Below are 12,731 nucleotides of genomic sequence, written 5' to 3'. Positions count from 1 at the left end.
TTATGTGCAGAGCGTGGTGATCAGATCCCAATAGCATCAAGAAATGGAGGTGCTCTGGACACTACATTCCTTTTAGTTTTGGTTTTATTGGGGTTTAACGTCCCAAAGCAACTCAGGCTATGAGGGACGCCGTAGTGAAGGGCTCCGGAAATTGCGACCACCTGGGGTTCTTTAACGTGCACTGACATCGCACAGCACACTGGCCTGTAGAATTTCGCCTTCATCGAAATTCAGCCGCCGCGGCCAGGATCGAACCCGCGTCTTTCGGTTCAGCAGCCGAGCGCCGTAACCACTGAGCCACCGCGGCGGGGCGGACACTGCATTCCTATTCGTGAGGATACTGTGTTATGCAGGTCTCATTCATAATGACAGTGTAAAGTGCAACTTGTTAAACCTTGCTTTAATTGGAAAATATTGGCGCAAAAGCAGTGTCCTCTAATATGGCAGGTCGGCAAATGCAGTGCAAGGGCCATGTGTTAATGCTAGCAAAACTAACATATCATCCATTGCATAGATTTCAGAAAACATCATGCACTAGCAAATGTATCAAGTCTCTGTGCTATTGTGCGGTCGCTTCATATAAATGAAGTAAAGTCTTATTTGGATCACGGAAAATGTTAGAATTAACCAAGCATCGCAAGAAAAAAAAAAATGGGACCCAGGCAAAAAAATTTTGTTTCAGGAATGTGCTATACCTGCATTGGATGAACATTGCGATTACCCTTTATTGCCGCATAGAAGTCGACTACTGAACTTGTAGCCTTTGCAATTGCCCCCCTCCCGCCCCAGGAAAAAGTTGACACCCCGCACTTTTTGTAGCTTCTCGCGGGGTGGCATAGCGGCATGTGCGCAACTCAATGCAATAAACGAGTAACGATGCAATCAAAGGCGAAAAAAAATTGGCTGGCAGTTTAGTGTTGCTAAGCACAAAATATTGGGCGAAAGCACGTTTTTTTTTTTTTGCAGGTGGACACCACCACCACTTACCTCAAAGCATGATTGAGAGGTTACTGACCTAGGGAGCCAGTTATGCCCCTTTCCTTTCTTGACTCTCAGAGGCAGCCGCTGTGGTTGTTCAGTGGTTATGGCGCTCGGCTGCTGACCCGAAATACGCGGGTTTGATCCCGGCTGCAGCTCTCGAATTTTGGCGCAGGCAAAATTCTAGGGGCCCATGTACTGTGCAATGTCAGTGCACGTTGAAGAACCCCAGGTGGCTTGAATTTCTGGAGCCCTTCACTACGGCGTCCCTCATTGCCTGAGTCGGGGACAGCTAGCAGATGCTCCCAACGCTCGCCCTTTGCCGCGCAGTTAACAGCGCGCCCGAATGAATATTGTTTTGCATTTTGAAGCGAAAGCTTCACTACGGGACCTCGTGCTTCGATCGCCAGGTGCCTAGCTGACCTTCAGCTGAGTTAGAGGTCAACCGATGAAAAAGAGAAAAAGGAATTGAATCAATATCCATGACTGGGAGTCAAACCCGCGGCTGCGCGAACAGATCTCCTTCAAGGGCAGCTCAGCGAGACCATTTCTTCTGTGCAAAAACATTCTGTGCCATATGTTCTATTCATGTTGCTGGGTAACATGATGGACCGCCATGCCGAATCACCATGATCATCGAACTCTGTTCCGTGCACAATGCGCTTTAGTGAGTGGAGTATACGGCTCTGGGGGGAGTATATGCTACCCTGCAAGAGCCTCCTAGCTGGCTCCCCCATCTGGATGCATATGTGTGCCTCCCAGACTTTTGATATTTTGGAAGGGGGGGTCATGCAGGCGTATGGTGGCCTGGTGTTTTGTGGCGTAAGGATGCTTAGATTTTTTCTTTCGGCACTATTTTCATGCAATAAAGAAAAAAAAAACTAAGCTATCGCTGTAGCCAACACGCCTCGTGTTAAACTGCACTACACTCTTGCGCTGTGCGTTGGAGAGCGTCGTCTTCATCAACTTCCATCTCCTCCGTCCCGCAGCACTGCCTGCTTTCCGTCGTATTCTACGCAGCCCAAATCCATGCTTTTGCTCCGATCCAAATGTAGTAAACGTTATCTGTATTTTTAATGAAAGGAAGTGCGCATAACTGGCTCCCTGGGTCAGTGCCTGAATCGCGCTTTGAGGTATGTGGGGTGGTGAGAGAGAGATGTGGGCTGCATGTGTTAGCGCTAACAACGTTGTGGCAGACACACGGCACTGCAGCAGTATGCCAAAGCGTCCATTGGGCGAGCAAACTCTCGTGATCATTAACTGCCGCGTGGCAGGGTGGGCGCTCTGCCTATCCAGTTTTCGGAACGCACTCAACGTTACAGATGCCATGGCTCTTATAGTTGCCCGATACGCCATAGCCTTCGCTCTCTAACCAGGTTTAAAGTTGAACCGCACCTAATTTTTCTGCCTTGGCTTCAACTGAAATGAGATGGCAGGAGAGATTAAAAAATTAGTTACGCCAGTAACTAGCCTGGCCCACGCTGCACTGCTGCATCGAAGTTCTTTGGATAGCGCTCGCTTTGCAGAGTACACAGTAGAAGTGAAGCCCGTGAGCGAGCCCGCGGAGTGTTTTTTTTTAATGGTGCCTTTTACCCAATATCATTTGAAACTTTACGCTGCCAAGAGGAAGTGGAACGGCATGCGCTGTGGTCGTGAATAGACACCAGACGCCTTTAGCGCACCGTCTACCGTGTTACCGTTACCGGAGTTACACTGTACCGGAGTACCAGGAGCCCGCCCGCAAAGGGGGCTAACTGCTAGGGGTATCTGTTTCAGCCGACGTCGCCGGTTGTTGAGACGCGCGCCTGTTCTTTCACTCTTTGCCCCGCCGCGGTGGCTCAGTGGTTACGGCGCTCGGCTGCTGGCCCGAAAGACGCGGGTTCGATCCCGGCCGCAGCAGCTGAATTTCGATGAAGGCGAAATTCTAGAGGCCCGTGTGCTGTAAGATGTCAGTGCACGTTAAAGAACCCCAGGTGGCCGAAATTTCCGGAGCCCTTCACTACGGCATCCCTCATAGCCTGAGTTGCTTTGGGCGTAAAACCCCAATAAACCAACCAATCTTCCGCTCTTTCCTCAGCTGGAGCCAGTAGGCAGGCCCGTGCAATTCCGTTTTCATCCTTATTTCAGTCGCAACAACAAGAGCCCGCCCGCCGCCGGTGAACACGCGCTGATTGGTCCCCATGCTCCAGGCGCGCGCGTAGCTGCCGGGTACCTGGTGCCGCCAAGGCGATTTGCGCATGCGCACTGGCTGCGTGCGGGCTTCCGGTACCGGTAGCTGTAACACGTTATGCATACCGCGTTACCGTTCAGGAGTACCGGGAACACGCAGCCAATGCGCATGCGCAAATCGCCTTGGCGGCGCCAGGTATTCGGCTGCTGTAGTGTTCCCATACATTATCCCGCAGGCCCTGCGGGAGCATATACAGGAACACTAGGCTGCAGCTGCGCGCGCGCACCTGCAGCATTGGGACCAATGAGCGCGTGCTCCCCGGCGGTGGGCGGCCTCCCTGTAATCCGGCAACGGCAACACGGTATGGTAAATTAACTTTTGCCTATGGAGACAGACATGCGGTGTAGGCTTTATGTCAACGGATGGTGATGTAATGCCTCGTAACATCCTGCTTTCAAAGGCACGTTTGCACGTGTAATCGGTTGTGCTTTTCAGGGCGTAGTTGCCCACTCATATTAATTTTAATGTTTTTTTAGTGCTGGAAAGCTCGGCGATTGTTTCGAAGCAACTATGTTCTGGGTACGTCACAGGCTAGCATTGGAAGGATCCGACTGGCTGCAGTCACTTGTGTTTGTGTGTAGATTTGCGAATACGATGCCCTATAGTTGTCCATTGTTAAGCTGTTGTGATCAAAAGAATTTTGTTGTAGGCTGATGCATTTTGATGCCCTGTGGGCGTGAATAAACACCATTAGCATCGGTGCCTGAGTACCGGGATCCCGCGCTCAGCCAATGGCAATGCGCAAATCGCCTTGACGGCGCCAGATGGCGCCAGGTGCCCGGCTGCTGCTGCGCGCCTCCAGCGTCGGAACCAATCAGCGCGTGCTCACCGGCGATGGGCGGGCTACCGGTACTCCGGTAACGGTAACACCGCATTGCTTCTAAATAATTGCCAAGTTTTCCAACACGTCACAGGCTAACACTGAAAGGGTCCGACTGGCTGCTATCCCTTGTGTTTCTAGGTTTGCGAATACGATGCCTGGTTGCCCATTGTTAATGGTTGTGATGAAAATAATTTTGATGTTGGATGAATTGTATTAGTCGATTGACGGCAACCGCAGAAGTCAACCACTGCTACGCGCGAAGCTGCAGCACTGCGCGGCTTACTGCAATGCTACTTGTTTAGGTAATCGACATCTTGCGTCAGCACAAGAAATAATGGCTGGTAAGAGGACATTGGCTTCCGTCGTGTAATTCTCATGCATAACGCGCAGCAGCCTTACTACCGCAGTCAATAAGGCAAGGTTTGGTATGGCGCTTCCTTATCAGAAAAGATGCAAGGCACGAAACAGCATGAACTTTCAAAAATAATTTAAAAATCACGCACAACTGATAACACGGCAGCACGCCGTACGCAAGGTCATATCAGCTTTAACAACGTTAAAAATGGTCTGGGTGTTTGCGTGCGCCTTGGGTTAGCGATTCCTCTTACCCCACCAATCCACGTTACAAAAGTTCCAACCAGCCAGTTTTGCGCGTGTATTGGGCGGCCGCGACGATGGCCGTGAACGACTACGTTGAACGCAAGTCCTTGCTTGCATACTCCAGTACTATTAAGCACGCAGATATGGCGTATTTAAAAGATAGCTGTGGTTACTGTACCTACAGGCAGAGTAACGACCGACTTTATATAACAACTCCGCCAGGTGAAATATGTTTAGCAGTGCGCACAACATCGTAGCTTGATCTGCACCGCGAGTAGCAAGGAGAGTGAAGACCGCCGCTTTAGTCTCGAGTTCGTAAGCGAAGGAGTCGAACTGCAACGAAAAAAAAAAAAACGCCCAGCAATGCACGCAACATCATGGCCAGACCTATGGCGGGGCTCAAACAACATAAAGCGCAACTTTCGAGACGAGCACGCGAACGAGTCCAGCTGCAACCAAACGAATACGCCAGACTATGCCCGCAACATTGACGCTTGACTTGCAGCCAGCAGCGCGATCGGCGTTGCTGAGACACGATGCGGGGTTTTCGTAGCCCGCAAGCGAACGAGTCCAACTCGCCAACCACACCGTGAACGTCCTTTACTGTGAAGAAAGAGTACAGTCGTTCGCGTTTCACGCCGAATCTTCCTAAAACATACCAATGAGTAGTGAAAAATGGTTGATCACTTAGTTCACAAAGGCGCAGATCCAGCGCTTTACCGAAATTCAAACCATTCGGCGAGCCGCGTTGTTTTTCCCGGATGAAACAACGAGAAGTATTTCGCCGTTGTCTCCTCGGCTGATGCACCCATAAGCACAACACAAGCATAAGCACAACACGTAAACGCCGTAAACGCTGGCGAAACCCTTCCCACCAAAACTCCGTCGCACGAAAACTAAACGACGCATCCCCCGTAAATGGCGCAAGCGTCTGCTGCGGTGCAAGAAAAGCGCGCGTATACACATGACCGCGGCGCTTCAACCAATGGGAGCATCAGCTCTCCTGGGGAGCGGCAGCGGAGTGGGAAAGCAGCAAAGTTCCAAGTTTGTCATTTCTTCCGGTACATTGAGGGGCTTTAAGTGGCGCTAGAGTTACTGTATAAGTAGTGCATTAGTACTGTATAAGTCGTTACATAGATACTTATACAGTAACTTTAATTGACATCGCCATGCGACGCCGCCTGGCGGCTCTGAGGGGACATCGTTTCACCTATTTGCGACAAAATCGGGATCGGGCATTCCCGCGTAGCTACTGTATCAGATCTTCAGTCGGTGACGCACGCATGCGCACTAACCAGCGGCCAAGCTGTGGGGAGCACGCCGCTCTCTGATGCACGATAACCCACTCGCCCTCTTACGCACCGAGTGTGCTATGAAAACACTCGCTGAATAAAGCCGTCCGTTCACTGTTCCCTGGCTGCGTCCACGTTTCACTTCGGCCAGTCATGAAACGATACATGGTGTCAGAAGTGGGATGATTCTCAAGCCTGTTGTTCGCGGATTCCACTCGTAGTGCTCACCCGCCGACGGACTACCCGGAGCAGCTTTGCAGACATGGAAAGCATCAAGCCTCTAGAACCACTGATCCTGTCCGGACACGGCGGAAGAAGCTGGAAGCTGTTCGACTGAAAGTTTGAGCTCTTCTTGGAGGCAACGTCACCTGAAAAACCAAGGACTGAAGCTGCAAAAACGGCGCTCTTGCTCAGCGTAGCAGGCGAATATGTGATAGAGATTTACAACAATTTCTCGTTCTTGGAGACAGAAAGCAAACAGGACTACAAGGTGGTTGTCGCCAAGTTCCAGGAATACTTCGCCGAGCAGGAAAACGAAATGCACGATAGGTATGTGTTTCGTACACGCGTGCAGCAGCCGGCAGAACCTTTCGAACAATTTTTGCGAGAGGTGAAGAAACAGGTAAGGTTCTGCAATTTCGGGGCCCTGACGACATGGTTCGGGGCCAGGTCGTTTTCGGCACAAACTCGCCAAAGCTACGGGAGAAAATGCCTAGAGAAACGAATTCATCGCTCGAAAGGGCTGCGCCTTTATGAAAAACAGCTGAAACCGCAGCTCGCCAAAATGAGATATGGTCGAAGACAAAGGAAGGGACCGGAGTCGACGCAGTAACTTCGAGAAAAGAGTACCAGGCAGCAACGTGCGCCCGTTACGGCCGGATACATGCCCTAAGGCGGTGACCGGCATACGGAAAAACTTGTTCGTGCAACAGGCCAAACCATTTTGCCTCGTGTTGCAGAGGGAGAACTAATGTTGCTGAGGTACAGCAAGACGGTGACGACGACTTCGAAGTTTTAGTTGTGGTGGTCGATAGCATTCCGAGTGGCCGCGACTGGCTTGTGGAAGCCCCTATAGGAGGAAAGAACGTCGCATTCAAAGTTGACGCCGGATCCCAAGCGAACCTCGTCCCGTTATCAGTCTATCGAAAGTTAAATGTCACTGTGCTTCGGTCAAAGGGAGCAGCCCTGCGCTCGTGCAGCGGTGGCATTAGCAAGCACTGTGGAGCCTTTTCGACGCTCGTCGTCATTGGCAATCGAAAGGAAAGTGCCGAGTTCTTCGTGGTAAAAAGAAAAACCACCGGGCTATTCTTGGATTGGAGGCCATGGCGAGCGTTTTGGTCAAGTTCAGTGGAATATCGACGCTGTAGCCACAACCGCTTCTCAGGAAACTGCCCGGCAGTTTCCGCACTTGTTTAATGGAACAGGACGCCTCCGGCGGGAATACAAGATTGTGCTTCGCGAGGATGCTACGCCCATCGTCCATCCGGCTCGAAGAGTGCCCCTGTCTCTTCAGCAGCCACTGCGTGCCGAGCTGGACCGAATGGAACGAGAGGGCATCATTCTCAAAATGAGCGACTCGACGGACTGGGTAAGTCCACTCGTCATTGTGCGTAAAAAAAGACGGCAAGCTAAGAGTATGCCTTGACCCGAGAAAAATTAATGACAGTCTGAAACGGGAACGCTACCAGATGCCAAGGCGAGAGGATATTGAGGCAGAGCTCACAGGGGCAAAATTTCTCTCGTGTTTGGACGCCAATGCCGGTTTTCTGCAAGTTCCCCTGGATGAGACTTCATCCAAAATATGCACATTCTCCGTACCTTTAGGCGTTATTGTTTTTTGCGTCTTCCTTTCGGCATTGCCTCAGTCAGTAAAGTGTTTCAGAAAGCACTAAACGAGGTATTTGACGGTCTTCCTGGTGTTCGCGCGTATGTTGACGATTTGTTGACTTGGGGCGCAACCCGAGAAGAATACGACAAGCGCCTACGAAGTGCACTAAAAGCAGCTGAATTTGCAGGGCTTACCTTTAACGCTGCAAAGTGCAAGTTTGGTGAACAAAAGATCGCATTCCTGGGTGACAATTTCCAGCAAAGGCATCAAACTGGATTCAGGATTAATTTCCAGCATTAACGAGATGCCAAGGCCAGCAGACAAGCAAGCAGTACAGAGACTGCTCGGGACAACTGTTTTAGCAAATATGTGCAAAGCTTGTCACAGCGCACTTCATATATAAGGTCTCTTCTCAAACAAGACGTGCGGTTCGAGTGGACTGCCAACCATGAAACAGAATGGTGAGAAATTTGTGAGGCGCTGATCGCAGCTCCGCTGTTAGCAATATTTTACCCAAACCTGAACGTAAAAGTTAGATCAGGTGCCTCTCAATATGGCGTTGGGTCGGCTTTGCTGCAAAGGCATGATAAAGAATGGAAGCCAGTAGCATACGCGTCGAAATCGTTAACTGAGGCAGAACAGCGCTATTCTCAAATTTAAAAAGGCGCTCTGGCGCTTGTTTTTGGCTGTGAACGATTTCGACACTTCGTTTACGGACGCCCCGTGATTCTAGAAAGCGACCACCAGCCCCTTATCGACATAGCAAAGAAGGCGATAGCTGATATACCACCACGAGTGCAGCGTTTCTTTTTGAGGCTTTTAAAGTATGATTACACAATCGTATTTCGTCCTGGCAAGCAGATGGTCCTGGCAGACATTCTATCTAGATCACCGGTTCCTGGAGACGGCACCGCTGTACACTCTAATCACGGTAACCTTTAGGTAACCTTTGTAAAGGTGCACATTTTCACATTGAAGTATACCTATAATTTAAAGGTTACACAATGTAACCTTTCCACTTTTAACCTTTGCAAAAGTTACAAATGGTAAAGGTTACTTTGTGGGGACGCCTTCGTCCCCTGCGTTCACTTTCCCGCACTGCACCCCACTGTTGTTAGCTGCCCCCGAAAAGCACTCCCTTTAGTTTGGTTACTCTAGCTAACAGGGGAGGGCGCTCGCGTCGCAGCGACAGGAGCGCCACGGATGGCGTGTTTGGCCGCTCGCGCGCGGGGGAAGGCTAGGTCTCTTCTCCCCGGGACAGGATAGCGTGTGGACGTTCACGCGCAAAGCTCCGCTCTTGGCCGCGGGCGTCCTCGTGTGGAAACTTCTTCCCCTCAGCTCGTTCCGTCGAGCCTCGGAGTTTATCCCTTTGCCCTACCGTGGGCGGACGTTCGCTCGTAGCCGTGCTGGTGAGTCGGACATCCTAGATTCCTCAGTGTATTTTGTTGCTAGCTGGCGTTATTGTTGCTATACCAATAAATGCCTTGTTTGTGTCAGCCAGTGTGTCGTTCCTTTGTTCCCGCAGAGCAAGGCCCGCCGTGGTCGGCGTGCGCTCAGTAGCGTACGCGACCACGGGGTGGGGTAAGCGCGGGTTTGAACTGTGTCAGCCGCGCTTAAGCGGGGAATACGTATTTATCTCCCCGATTTAAACCCCACATCTGGCGCCCAACGTGGGGCCTGCTCTTGGAACATTGGACGACAGTCTGTTCGGTTCGAGGAACGCTCTTTGTCCGGACTTGACAAGTGCTAGGCCTAGAGTGAATTTTGATCGCTAGGACCTGCGGCATGCTTTCTTGAGTGCGAGGTGTATTGCGCTGCAGCATGTTTGAACTTTTCGACATGCTCAGCATGTTTTTTGTGAAGTTTTCTTCCTGGAGTTTCTTCAAGAACCACTTGGTCCGCATCGAGGGAGCGCGAGGCCTAGCGCCCGCGGAGTTGCCGAGCCCGAAGCGAGTGAGTACGGAAGCCGCGTGGGTGGTCCGAGTTTTCTGTATATATTTTCTCGCTGTCTCTTTTTCGACTCTGGGAGTCGCGGCTCTGGGAGCCGGGTGGCCTGGGGCCACGGGTGCCTTAACGAGCTCGCTGGTATTGCAGCTCGGCACCGGGCGTTCCGACACCGTCCGATACGGTGGGCGCCGATCGCTCAAGCTGCTTTGTGCAGTGAGCGGGGAGGACCACCCCACAACGCTGATGTCTCCTCGCGGCTGCGCGCACGAAACCCGTTCCGGGTCCTCCTTTTGTTGGGGGTCGTCGACCTTCACAGTGGTAGTGAGGCCTAAGGCTATTCATAGCTGCCTGCGCCATGTCAAAAGTGACACGACCACCGGACCGTGGTGTTGAGAGGGGGCGCACTTTGCTGGCCGCCTGTTTTTTTTTAACCTCGCATGAACTGAGCATTCTCGTTCAACTCAAGAAAGGGCTTTGTTCACTCGAACTTTGCGTTGCACGGCCGCCCGACACGTTTTGCTAGCGAGTTGAGCATTGAGCCACCAGGCCTTTGTGTACGCCGTTTCCCCTCCCGTGACCTACGTTAAAGGCATGCGGAGTGTGTTTTGGCAATCTTTCAGATCCAGCGGAGCCACTGCGGCTTGCTGTCCTGTGCACATCGTCTCGCTTCCGCCTGCTGCGACGGAGCGGCCTGTATACTGTTCGCCGCATCCATCCGGGGCAGCTGTGGCGAGACCAGACAGCAGCCACCTCTGGCTGCTGTTGCCCTGGCGACTACTGCGGAATCTTGGCCTGCGGTGGTCAACCGGCCCTCCTCTTCGCGGGCCTGCGGGCACTTAGTCCGCGGGCCATGCGAGTCGTCCCAGCGGAGACCTTCACGCCGCCTTCGGAATACCGCGGAAGACTGCGTGCACTCTGTCGGCGTGACCTCCGCTGCACGACCTGCCTCAAGTGCATGAAGACCAGGAGACTCCTCCATAGCATGTAACTTGCAGGCGCGTGGGTCTATTTAAGGTTGGGGGGATGTGGGGACGCCTTCGTCCCCTGCGTTCACTTTCCCGCACTGCACCCCACTGTTGTTAGCTGCCCCCGAAAAGCACTCCCTTTAGTTTGGTTACTCTAGCTAACAGGGGAGGGCGCTCGCGTCGCAGCGACAGGAGCGCCACGGATGGCGTGTTTGGCCGCTCGCGCGCGGGGGAAGGCTAGGTCTCTTCTCCCCGGGACAGGATAGCGTGTGGACGTTCACGCGCAAAGCTCCGCTCTTGGCCGCGGGCGTCCTCGTGTGGAAACTTCTTCCCCTCAGCTCGTTCCGTCGAGCCTCGGAGTTTATCCCTTTGCCCTACCGTGGGCGGACGTTCGCTCGTAGCCGTGCTGGTGAGTCGGACATCCTAGATTCCTCAGTGTATTTTGTTGCTAGCTGGCGTTATTGTTGCTATACCAATAAATGCCTTGTTTGTGTCAGCCAGTGTGTCGTTCCTTTGTTCCCGCAGAGCAAGGCCCGCCGTGGTCGGCGTGCGCTCAGTAGCGTACGCGACCACGGGGTGGGGTAAGCGCGGGTTTGAACTGTGTCAGCCGCGCTTAAGCGGGGAATACGTATTTATCTCCCCGATTTAAACCCCACAACTTCTTTTTACGCATAGGTTACGCAGCTTTTTTAGCGCTGTAACCTTTACAAAGGTATACTTCATTGAGTTAGCCATAGGTTACATGCTCCAAAATGTGTAACCTTTGTGCGCCACAATGGCTGGCCTAAAAATATCAAAAATGACGTTGCAACTTGCTGAAGGTGATGAAATACAGAGCTCTGCTGGATTTCAATTTGAACGGAACAAAAATTGGCCAAAGAAGAGAATGGTTTAGAAAAGGAGAAAAATGACAAACACCAGCATATGATAGGCAAATTTTTCATTGACTCCAACATTTTCAATACTACAGGAAACACAAAACAACAGAACTTCCCAAATATTGTCTACATTATAGAAAAACTAAGGAATGTAACAGATGCAGGTATGTTCAAGGAACCAATTTTGCACAATTTTTGCAAAAAAATATATCACAATAAATGGGCATGCAAGGCACTGAAATATGGGCCCATATTACAGTATTACTGTTGGCATGCCAAACAGAACCCCGTTGAACAAGCAACTCAATTAAGCATGCTCAGGTGAAGTCTCGCTTCGAGTAGAGCTTGGCTACAGCATATCCTCTTATTGCAATGTAAATAAAAAAATAGGCACTGTAATTGTAATACCGAAAAGAACAACATAAAAGCTCTATTATTCAAGACAAAGTGCCAAGTCAACTTGTCATTGTGTAAGGGATACAGCAGACACAAAATATAAACGGCAAAAATATCAGAGAAGGCAATATTTTGTTCACATATCTTAATTATCACACTACTAATCACACAATCACACTTCTAATTATCACAAGATTAAAATGACTATACAATTAGAGATCAAGAAAGGTGGTCCAAGCAGTGCAGATAACATGAGTTCTTTTAAAACTTGCGGCCGCATACAAACGTAAACAACAATCAATCGATCTAAACATCTTGGCTAAACAGCAACCAGAGATATGCATGTACCTAACAGCTTTCAGAGGTACATAACATCAGCAAATTCAGCAGAACTTGCCTAGATTATATAAACAAAAGCTCTTTGTGACTCCTCCAGTCACTTCATTAACAAAGATGCACAATGACGTGAGCAATAACTTGTAACATTAACAGTGCTATAAGCCTGACAACACTCGCATAAGTACATCAACTAGTGTACGGCAGTTAAAAAAAAAAACTTGCTCAATTTAGCTGTAGAAAATATTCTTGAACATATTAGAAAGTGAACAATTGAAACACATATCTTTCCAGAAAATAAGAACAAATTATTCTTTTTCAAGAGCATGAACAAGCTCTTAAGTCGGTTCGTCAGTAGTCCACGTGGCACTGAAGTGTCTGGCAGGGCAATCTTCTGCAGCAGGATGAGTATGGCAGAAAATACTGGTGGATAGTTGAGGTCTTTTATGTAATATGTC

Source organism: Amblyomma mixtum, chromosome 1 (genome assembly GCF_055824585.1).
Source record: "Amblyomma mixtum isolate Tamu chromosome 1, ASM5582458v1, whole genome shotgun sequence".
Lineage (NCBI taxonomy): Eukaryota > Metazoa > Arthropoda > Arachnida > Ixodida > Ixodidae > Amblyomma > Amblyomma mixtum.
This window is presented reverse-complemented; position numbering follows the sequence as displayed.